We start from the raw sequence: 9,573 nt of genomic DNA, 5'->3' as shown, positions 1-9,573 counted from the left end.
AGTGTGTCCTGCCATTCCCACTAGTTTTCGCAGCTAGCTGCGTTCCTCATCGACGCACGCGCCGAGTGGTCCCCTGCTCGGAGTTGTCCTTCTGTTTTTTATTGCACGCAGAGGCTCGGTGGCGGGGCAGAGGTTGGGAGGTTACCCTCCTTTCCCCCACCCGCCCTCCGCCAATACGCAGGCCAGGTTTCAAAGACAAAGGTTTAAGAATAGGGAGGCTTCCGGGAGCTGCGCTGCGTCGTCGCCGAAGCGCCGGTGAAGCCGCGCAGACATCAAACCCCCACCTACGCCGGGGCGCAGAGAAGTTGACTGGGTTCCCAGTGCCGCGCGAGGATACGGGGCGATACTCAAGCCGCTTACGTCAGTGTTAGACCATTTTGGGAAGTCCCGGTTCACTGGACACCCCCAGTCCCCTTCGGTAGCGGCCTCTCCACCCGCCCATAGGTGAGTCATGCAGCCGTGGCTAGTGGGGAAAGGGGATGGAGCCAGTCGGGCACATCCCAGGCAAGGGGGGGATGCGGGGAGGCGGGCTAGGACCGATGACACCCGCGCCGGGAGAAGGGAGAGGCGGGAGGCGTGAGCCCCCTACCCTACCCAACCCGGCCTCTTCTCTCTGTAGTGACCGCTCGAGGTCACGCTTCGTCCGGCCTGCTTTTCGTGCCAATCCTTATCTCATAGGTTACGGATCTGGCTTGTTTTTCTTTCCCGCCATCAATATGTACTCATCACCTTTCCAGGTGTTGGTGTCCTGTCTACAGGCCCCTTTGTTTATACCTTTCCATTTGTTATTGGCGTGGCTCCATGGGTTGGGCCTTAAAATGTTCCTATATACTCATCACCCCTACGGGTGTTGGGGTCCTGACTCCAGGCCCCTTTGTTACTGTGTTTTCATTAGTTATTGGCATGGCTCCTTGGCTTGGGCCTTGAATTGTTCCTGTACTCATCACCACTACAGGTGGACCGCTTGGGTCAACCGGGTAGGTCCACGTTAAAGACAGGGTTTGAGAATACGTGTTTCTGGCGCCGATGCGTTACGGGATGACCATCACCACATGCTTCGCAGCCTGAGTGTGCCACTCCCCGCACCGGAACACCAATGTAGGGCCACTCGGTCAGACAGTTGGCTTAGGCTCGCACGAACGTTGCGCGGCTGGAGTGTATCGAAATAGGGGCCAACGGTTTCCGAAAGGGGCTCCCCGATAGAGGCAAATCCACATGGGGCGGGAGGGAACATCCATCAGAACACCAGCCAAAGGCCGGCCGATAGAGTCCCTCCCAGGTGGAAGACGAATGCAAATCGGTCAGAGGAAATTCAACTGGCTGGACAACAGAGGAGAACCATGGAGACGCACAGGGAACCAAGAGTGGGACTGGACTGGAGAGCTAGCCCTCACCGGGGCTAAACAACCACCAATCGGTCGCCGAAGGGACGGGCACCTTCATTGGACCAGAACCATGGTCATTGATGAACCAAACCCACAAGGCAATAGCTGGGATAGAGCACCTGCCCAGGACAAGGCTCAATATCCTCCCACCACCAAGCTGGGAAACGTGGATCAAAAGTTAGGACAAATCGGGCGCCGAAGGGGCTAAATCGGTCGCCGGCGGAAAATGTCCAAAGTACCATGGTTCCGAGGGGCTCACATCCCTCAAAAGTGCCCATTACTCATTTTCTATTCGGGCTGAACAGTTTGACACCACCCCGTCTCTCTAGGACATGGAAGTCTTGTTGTCAAAAACCAGGTTTCTGAAATCGCGCCGGTACCTGTCTGCTTACCCCGGCACTGAGTGTGTATTTACCGGGCAGGCCAATTTATCGATGGAAGTCCCGAATATGAAAGGGTCAATGTGTGCTGCGCAATTGTGGGTCAAATTCCGGGACACCAAAACGTGAATAAATCAAAAGTACACATCCAATCTGGATGGGGTTTTTTTAAACGAAAGGGCACACATAGACGAGCATTTTCATTTAATTAAAACCGTTTTTGTATGAAACATTTTAATAGAAAATCGTGTTTTACGTTTTGGAAAAAAGTGCATGTTACCAGGAGCATAGGTTCCTGTGGATGCGAACTTTTTTACATGCTCTACTTGTTGCCCATTGAGAGAGAGGATATCACACGAAATTTGGAAACTCTAGCTCTTCGGGAAGTATTTTTAATCATTTTTTGAAAATTACAGAATTTGGTCGAAAAAATGACAGAGTCCACACTTTTCACAGCCGTGCACCTGGTGATTGAAAATCGGCACCTGGTAACCTAAATACACTTAGCGGTGTTCCAGAAATTCATGCCCGCTATGGAGCACCCTACTACGGACCTTTATCAATGGGGGCCGGCCTGAGGGATTTATGGAAGGTCAAAAATTAAAATACTCCAGAATGCACCTGCCGGTGTTCCTGATATTCATGCCCGCTATGGAGCACCCTACTACGGACCTTTATCAATGGGGGCCGGCCTGAGGGATTTATGGAAGGTCAAAAATTAAAAAATACCTCCAGAATGCACCTGCCAGTGTTCCTGATATTCATGCCCGCCATGGAGCACCCTACTACGGACCTTTATCAATGGGGCCGGCCTGAAAGGGATTTATGGAAGGTCAAAAATTAAAATACTCTCCAGACTGCCAGTGTTCCTGATATTCATGCCCGCTATAGGAGCACCCTACTACGGCCCTCTATCCGTGGGAGACCGTCCTGAGTGCTTTATGGACACTTTTAGAATTATTATGGATTTGGATTTGGATGTGCACCTGGGAACCCAAAAATTAAAATACTCTCCAAAATGCACTTTTCCCTCATTCTGATATTAATGCCCACTATGGGACTATCATACTAGGGCCCTCTTTCCGTGGGGGACCGTCCTGAGTGCTTTATGGACACTTTTAGAATTATTATGGATTTGGATTTGGATGTGCACCTGGGAACCCAAAAATTAAAATACTCTCCAGAATGCACCTGCCAGTGTTCCTGATATTCATGCCCGCTATAGGAGCACCCTACTACGGCCCTCTATCCGTGGATGAGCCCCTCATACATCCGTGCACCTGGTGATTGAAAATGTGCACCTGGGAACCCAAAAATTAAAATACTCTCCAGAATGCACCTGCCAGTGTGAGCCCCTCATACATCCGTGCACCTGGTGATTGAAAATGTGCACCTGGGAACCCAAAAATTAAAATACTCTCCAGAATGCACCTGCCAGTTCTGATATTCATGCCCGCTATAGGAGCACCCTACTACGGCCCTCTATCCGTGGGAGACCGTCCTGAGTGCTTTATGGACACTTTTAGAATTATTATGGATTTGGATTTGGATGTGCACCTGGGAACCCAAAAATTAAAATACTCTCCAAAATGCACTTTTCCCTCATTCTGATATTAATGCCCACTATGGGACTATCATACTAGGGCCCTCTTTCCGTGGGGGACCGTCCTGAGTGCTTTATGGACACTTTTAGAATTATTATGGATTTGGATTTGGATGTGCACCTGGGAACCCAAAAATTAAAATACTCTCCAGAATGCACCTGCCAGTGTTCCTGATATTCATGCCCGCTATAGGAGCACCCTACTACGGCCCTCTATCCGTGGATGAGCCCCTCATACATCCGTGCACCTGGTGATTGAAAATGTGCACCTGGGAACCCAAAAATTAAAATACTCTCCAGAATGCACCTGCCAGTGTTCCTGATATTCATGCCCGCTATAGGAGCACCCTACTACGGCCCTCTATCCCGGAGACCGTCCTGAGTGCTTTATGGACACTTTTAGAATTATTATGGATTTGGATTTGATGTGCACCTGGGAACCCAAAAATTAAAATATCTCCAAAATGCACACTGATATTAATTTGGGAATTATTATGGAGTGCTTTTGGACACTTTTAGAATTATTTGGATTTGATTTGCACCTGGGAACCCAAAAATTAAAATACTCTCCAAAATGCACTTTTCCCTCATTCTGATATTAATGCCCACTATGGGACTATCATACTAGGGCCCTCTTTCCGTGGGGGACCGTCCTGAGTGCTTTATGGACACTTTTAGAATTATTATGGATTTGGATTTGGATGTGCACCTGGGAACCCAAAAATTAAAATACTCTCCAGAATGCACCTGCCAGTGTTCCTGATATTCATGCCCGCTATAGGAGCACCCTACTACGGCCCTCTATCCGTGGATGAGCCCCTCATACATCCGTGCACCTGGTGATTGAAAATGTGCACCTGGGAACCCAAAAATTAAAATACTCTCCAGAATGCACCTGCCAGTGTTCCTGATATTCATGCCCGCTATAGGAGCACCCTACTACGCTCTATCCGTGGGAGACCGTCCTGAGTGCTTTATGGACACTTTTAGAATTATTATGGATTTGGATTTGGATGTGCACCTGGGAACCCAAAAATTAAAATACTCTCCAAAATGCACTTTTCCCTCATTCTGATATTAATGCCCACTATGGGACTATCATACTAGGGCCCTCTTTCCGTGGGGGACCGTCCTGAGTGCTTTATGGACACTTTTAGAATTATTATGGATTTGGAACCCAAAAATTAAAATTTGGATGTGCACCTGGGAACCCAAAAATTAAAATACTCTCCAGAATGCACCTGCCAGTGTTCCTGATATTCATGCCCGCTATAGGAGCACCCTACTACGGCCCTCTATCCGTGGATGAGCCCCTCATACATCCGTGCACCTGGTGATTGAAAATGTGCACCTGGGAACCCAAAAATTAAAATACTCTCCAGAATGCACCTGCCAGTGTTCCTGATATTCATGCCCGCTATAGGAGCACCCTACTACGGCCCTCTATCCGTGGGAGACCGTCCTGAGTGCTTTATGGACACTTTTAGAATTATTATGGATTTGGATTTGGATGTGCACCTGGGAACCCAAAAATTAAAATACTCTCCAAAATGCACTTTTCCCTCATTCTGATATTAATGCCCACTATGGGACTATCATACTAGGGCCCTCTTTCCGTGGGGGACCGTCCTGAGTGCTTTATGGACACTTTTAGAATTATTATGGATTTGGATTTGGATGTGCACCTGGGAACCCAAAAATTAAAAATTCCAAAATACTCTCCAGAATGCACCTGCCAGTGTTCCTGATATTCATGCCCGCTATAGGAGCACCCTACTACGGCCCTCTATCCGTGGATGAGCCCCTCATACATCCGTGCACCTGGTGATTGAAAATGTGCACCTGGGAACCCAAAAATTAAAATACTCTCCAGAATGCACCTGCCAGTGTTCCTGATATTCATGCCCGCTATAGGAGCACCCTACTACGGCCCTCTATCCGTGGGAGACCGTCCTGAGTGCTTTATGGACACTTTTAGAATTATTATGGATTTGGATTTGGATGTGCACCTGGGACACTTTTAGAATTATTATGGATTTGGATTTGGATGTGCACCTGGGAACCCAAAAATTAAAATACTCTCCAAAATGCACTTTTCCCTCATTCTGATATTAATGCCCACTATGGGACTATCATACTAGGGCCCTCTTTCCGTGGGGGACCGTCCTGAGTGCTTTATGGACACTTTTAGAATTATTATGGATTTGGATTTGGATGTGCACCTGGGAACCCAAAAACCAGAATGCACCTGCCAAAATTAAAATACTCTCCAGAATGCACCTGCCAGTGTTCCTGATATTCATGCCCGCTATAGGAGCACCCTACTACGGCCCTCTATCCGTGGATGAGCCCCTCATACATCCGTGCACCTGGTGATTGAAAATGTGCACCTGGGAACCCAAAAATTAAAATACTCTCCAGAATGCACCTGCCAGTGTTCCTGATATTCATGCCCGCTATAGGAGCACCCTACTACGGCCCTCTATCCGTGGGAGACCGTCCTGAGTGCTTTATGGACACTTTTAGAATTTATGGATTTGGACTTTTTGGATGTGCACCTGGGAACCCAAAAATTAAAATACTCTCCAAAATGCACTTTTCCCTCATTCTGATATTAATGCCCACTATGGGACTATCATACTAGGGCCCTCTTTCCGTGGGGGACCGTCCTGAGTGCTTTATGGACACTTTTAGAATTATTATGGATTTGGATTTGGATGTGCACCTGGGAACCCAAAAATTAAAATACTCTCCAGAATGCACCTGCCAGTGTTCCTGATATTCATGCCCGCTATAGGAGCACCCTACTACGGCCCTCTATCCGTGGATGAGCCCCTCATACATCCGTGCACCTGGTGATTGAAAATGTGCACCTGGGAACCCAAAAATTAAAATACTCTCCAGAATGCACCTGCCAGTGTTCCTGATATTCATGCCCGCTATAGGAGCACCCTACTACGGCCCTCTATCCGTGGGAGACCGTCCTGAGTGCTTTATGGACACTTTTAGAATTATTATGGATTTGGATTTGGATGTGCACCTGGGAACCCAAAAATTAAAATACTCTCCAAAATGCACTTTTCCCTCATTCTGATATTAATGCCCACTATGGGACTATCATACTAGGGCCCTCTTTCCGTGGGGGACCGTCCTGAGTGCTTTATGGACACTTTTAGAATTATTATGGATTTGGATTTGGATGTGCACCTGGGAACCCAAAAATTAAAATACTCTCCAGAATGCACCTGCCAGTGTTCCTGATATTCCTGATATTCATGCCCGCTATAGGAGCACCCTACTACGGCCCTCTATCCGTGGATGAGCCCCTCATACATCCGTGCACCTGGTGATTGAAAATGTGCACCTGGGAACCCAAAAATTAAAATACTCTCCAGAATGCACCTGCCAGTGTTCCTGATATTCATGCCCGCTATAGGAGCACCCTACTACGGCCCTCTATCCGTGGGAGACCGTCCTGAGTGCTTTATGGACACTTTTAGAATTATTATGGATTTGGATTTGGATGTGCACCTGGGAACCAAAAATTAAAATACTCTCCAAAATGCACTTTTCCCTCATTCTGATATTAATGCCCACTATGGGACTATCATACTAGGGCCCTCTTTCCGTGGGGGACCGTCCTGAGTGCTTTATGGACACTTTTAGAATTATTATGGATTTGGATTTGGATGTGCACCTGGGAACCCAAAAATTAAAATACTCTCCAGAATGCACCTGCCAGTGTTCCTGATATTCATGCCCGCTATAGGAGCACCCTACTACGGCCCTCTATCCGTGGATGAGCCCCTCATACATCCGTGCACCTGGTGATTGAAAATGTGCACCTGGGAACCCAGAAAAATTAAAATACTCTCCAGAATGCACCTGCCAGTGTTCCTGATATTCATGCCCGCTATAGGAGCACCCTACTACGGCCCTCTATCCGTGGGAGACCGTCCTGAGTGCTTTATGGACACTTTTAGAATTATTATGGATTTGGATTTGGATGTGCACCTGGGAACCCAAAAATTAAAATACTCTCAAATGCACTTTTCCCTCATTCTGATATTAATGCCCACTATGGGACTATCATACTAGGGCCCTCTTTCCGTGGGGGACCGTCCTGAGTGCTTTATGGACACTTTTAGAATTATTATGGATTTGGATTTGGATGTGCACCTGGGAACCCAAAAATTAAAATACTCTCCAGAATGCACCTGCCAGTGTTCCTGATATTCATGCCCGCTATAGGAGCACCCTACTACGGCCCTCTATCCGTGGATGAGCCCCTCATACATCCGTGCACCTGGTGATTGAAAATGTGCACCTGGGAACCCAAAAATTAAAATACTCTCCAGAATGCACCTGCCAGTGTTCCTGATATTCATGCCCGCTATAGGAGCACCCTACTACGGCCCTCTATCCGTGGGAGACCGTCCTGAGTGCTTTATGGACACTTTTAGAATTATTATGGATTTGGATTTGGATGTGCACCTGGGAACCCAAAAATTAAAATACTCTCCAAAATGCACTTTTCCCTCATTCTGATATTAATGCCCACTATGGGACTATCATACTAGGGCCCTCTTTCCGTGGGGGACCGTCCTGAGTGCTTTATGGACACTTTTAGAATTATTATGGATTTGGATTTGGATGTGCACCTGGGAACCCAAAAATTAAAATACTCTCCAGAATGCACCTGCCAGTGTTCCTGATATTCATGCCCCTGATATTCATGCCCGCACCTGGTGATTGAAAATACCTGGGAGCACCCTACTACGAGCACCCTACTACGGCCCCTCTATCCGTGGATGAGCCCCTCATACATCCGTGCACCTGGTGATTGAAAATGTGCACCTGGGAACCCAAAAATTAAAATACTCTCCAGAATGCACCTGCCAGTGTTCCTGATATTCATGCCCGCTATAGGAGCACCCTACTACGGCCCTCTATCCGTGGGAGACCGTCCTGAGTGCTTTATGGACACTTTTAGAATTATTATGGATTTGGATTTGGATGTGCACCTGGGAACCCAAAAATTAAAATACTCTCCAAAATGCACTTTTCCCTCATTCTGATATTAATGCCCACTATGGGACTATCATACTAGGGCCCTCTTTCCGTGGGGGACCGTCCTGAGTGCTTTATGGACACTTTTAGAATTATTATGGATTTGGATTTGGATGTGCACCTGGGAACCAAAAAAAAATTAAAATACTCTCCAGAATGCACCTGCCAGTGTTCCTGATATTCATGCCCGCTATAGGAGCACCCTACTACGGCCCTCTATCCGTGGATGAGCCCCTCATACATCCGTGCACCTGGTGATTGAAAATGTGCACCTGGGAACCCAAAAATTAAAATACTCTCCAGAATGCACCTGCCAGTGTTCCTGATATTCATGCCCGCTATAGGAGCACCCTACTACGGCCCTCTATCCGTGGGAGACCGTCCTGAGTGCTTTATGGACACTTTTAGAATTATTATGGATTTGGATTTGGATGTGCACCTGGGAACCCAAAAATTAAAATACTCTCCAAAATGCACTTTTCCCTCATTCTGATATTAATGCCCACTATGGGACTATCATACTAGGGCCCTCTTTCCGTGGGGGCCCTCTTTCCGTGGGGGACCGTCCTGAGTGCTTTATGGACACTTTTAGAATTATTATGGATTTGGATTTGGATGTGCACCTGGGAACCCAAAAATTAAAATACTCTCCAGAATGCACCTGCCAGTGTTCCTGATATTCATGCCCGCTATAGGGAGCCCTCTATCCGTGGATGACCCTACATCCGTGCACCTGGTGATTGAAAATGTGCACCTCTATCCAGAATGTGGATGATGCCCCTCATACATCCGTGCACCTGGTGATTGAAAATGTGCACCTGGGAACCCAAAAATTAAAATACTCTCCAGAATGCACCTGCCAGTGTTCCTGATATTCATGCCCGCTATAGGAGCACCCTACTACGGCCCTCTATCCGTGGGAGACCGTCCTGAGTGCTTTATGGACACTTTTAGAATTATTATGGATTTGGATTTGGATGTGCACCTGGGAACCCAAAAATTAAAATACTCTCCAAAATGCACTTTTCCCTCATTCTGATATTAATGCCCACTATGGGACTATCATACTAGGGCCCTCTTTCCGTGGGGACCGTCCTGAGTGCTTTATGGACACTTTTAGAATTATTATGGATTT

This window comes from Oncorhynchus nerka, linkage group LG19, assembly GCF_034236695.1.
Source record: "Oncorhynchus nerka isolate Pitt River linkage group LG19, Oner_Uvic_2.0, whole genome shotgun sequence".
Classification (NCBI taxonomy): domain Eukaryota; kingdom Metazoa; phylum Chordata; class Actinopteri; order Salmoniformes; family Salmonidae; genus Oncorhynchus; species Oncorhynchus nerka.
The sequence above is the reverse complement of the archived record's forward strand: the minus strand, read 5'-3'. Positions refer to the sequence as shown.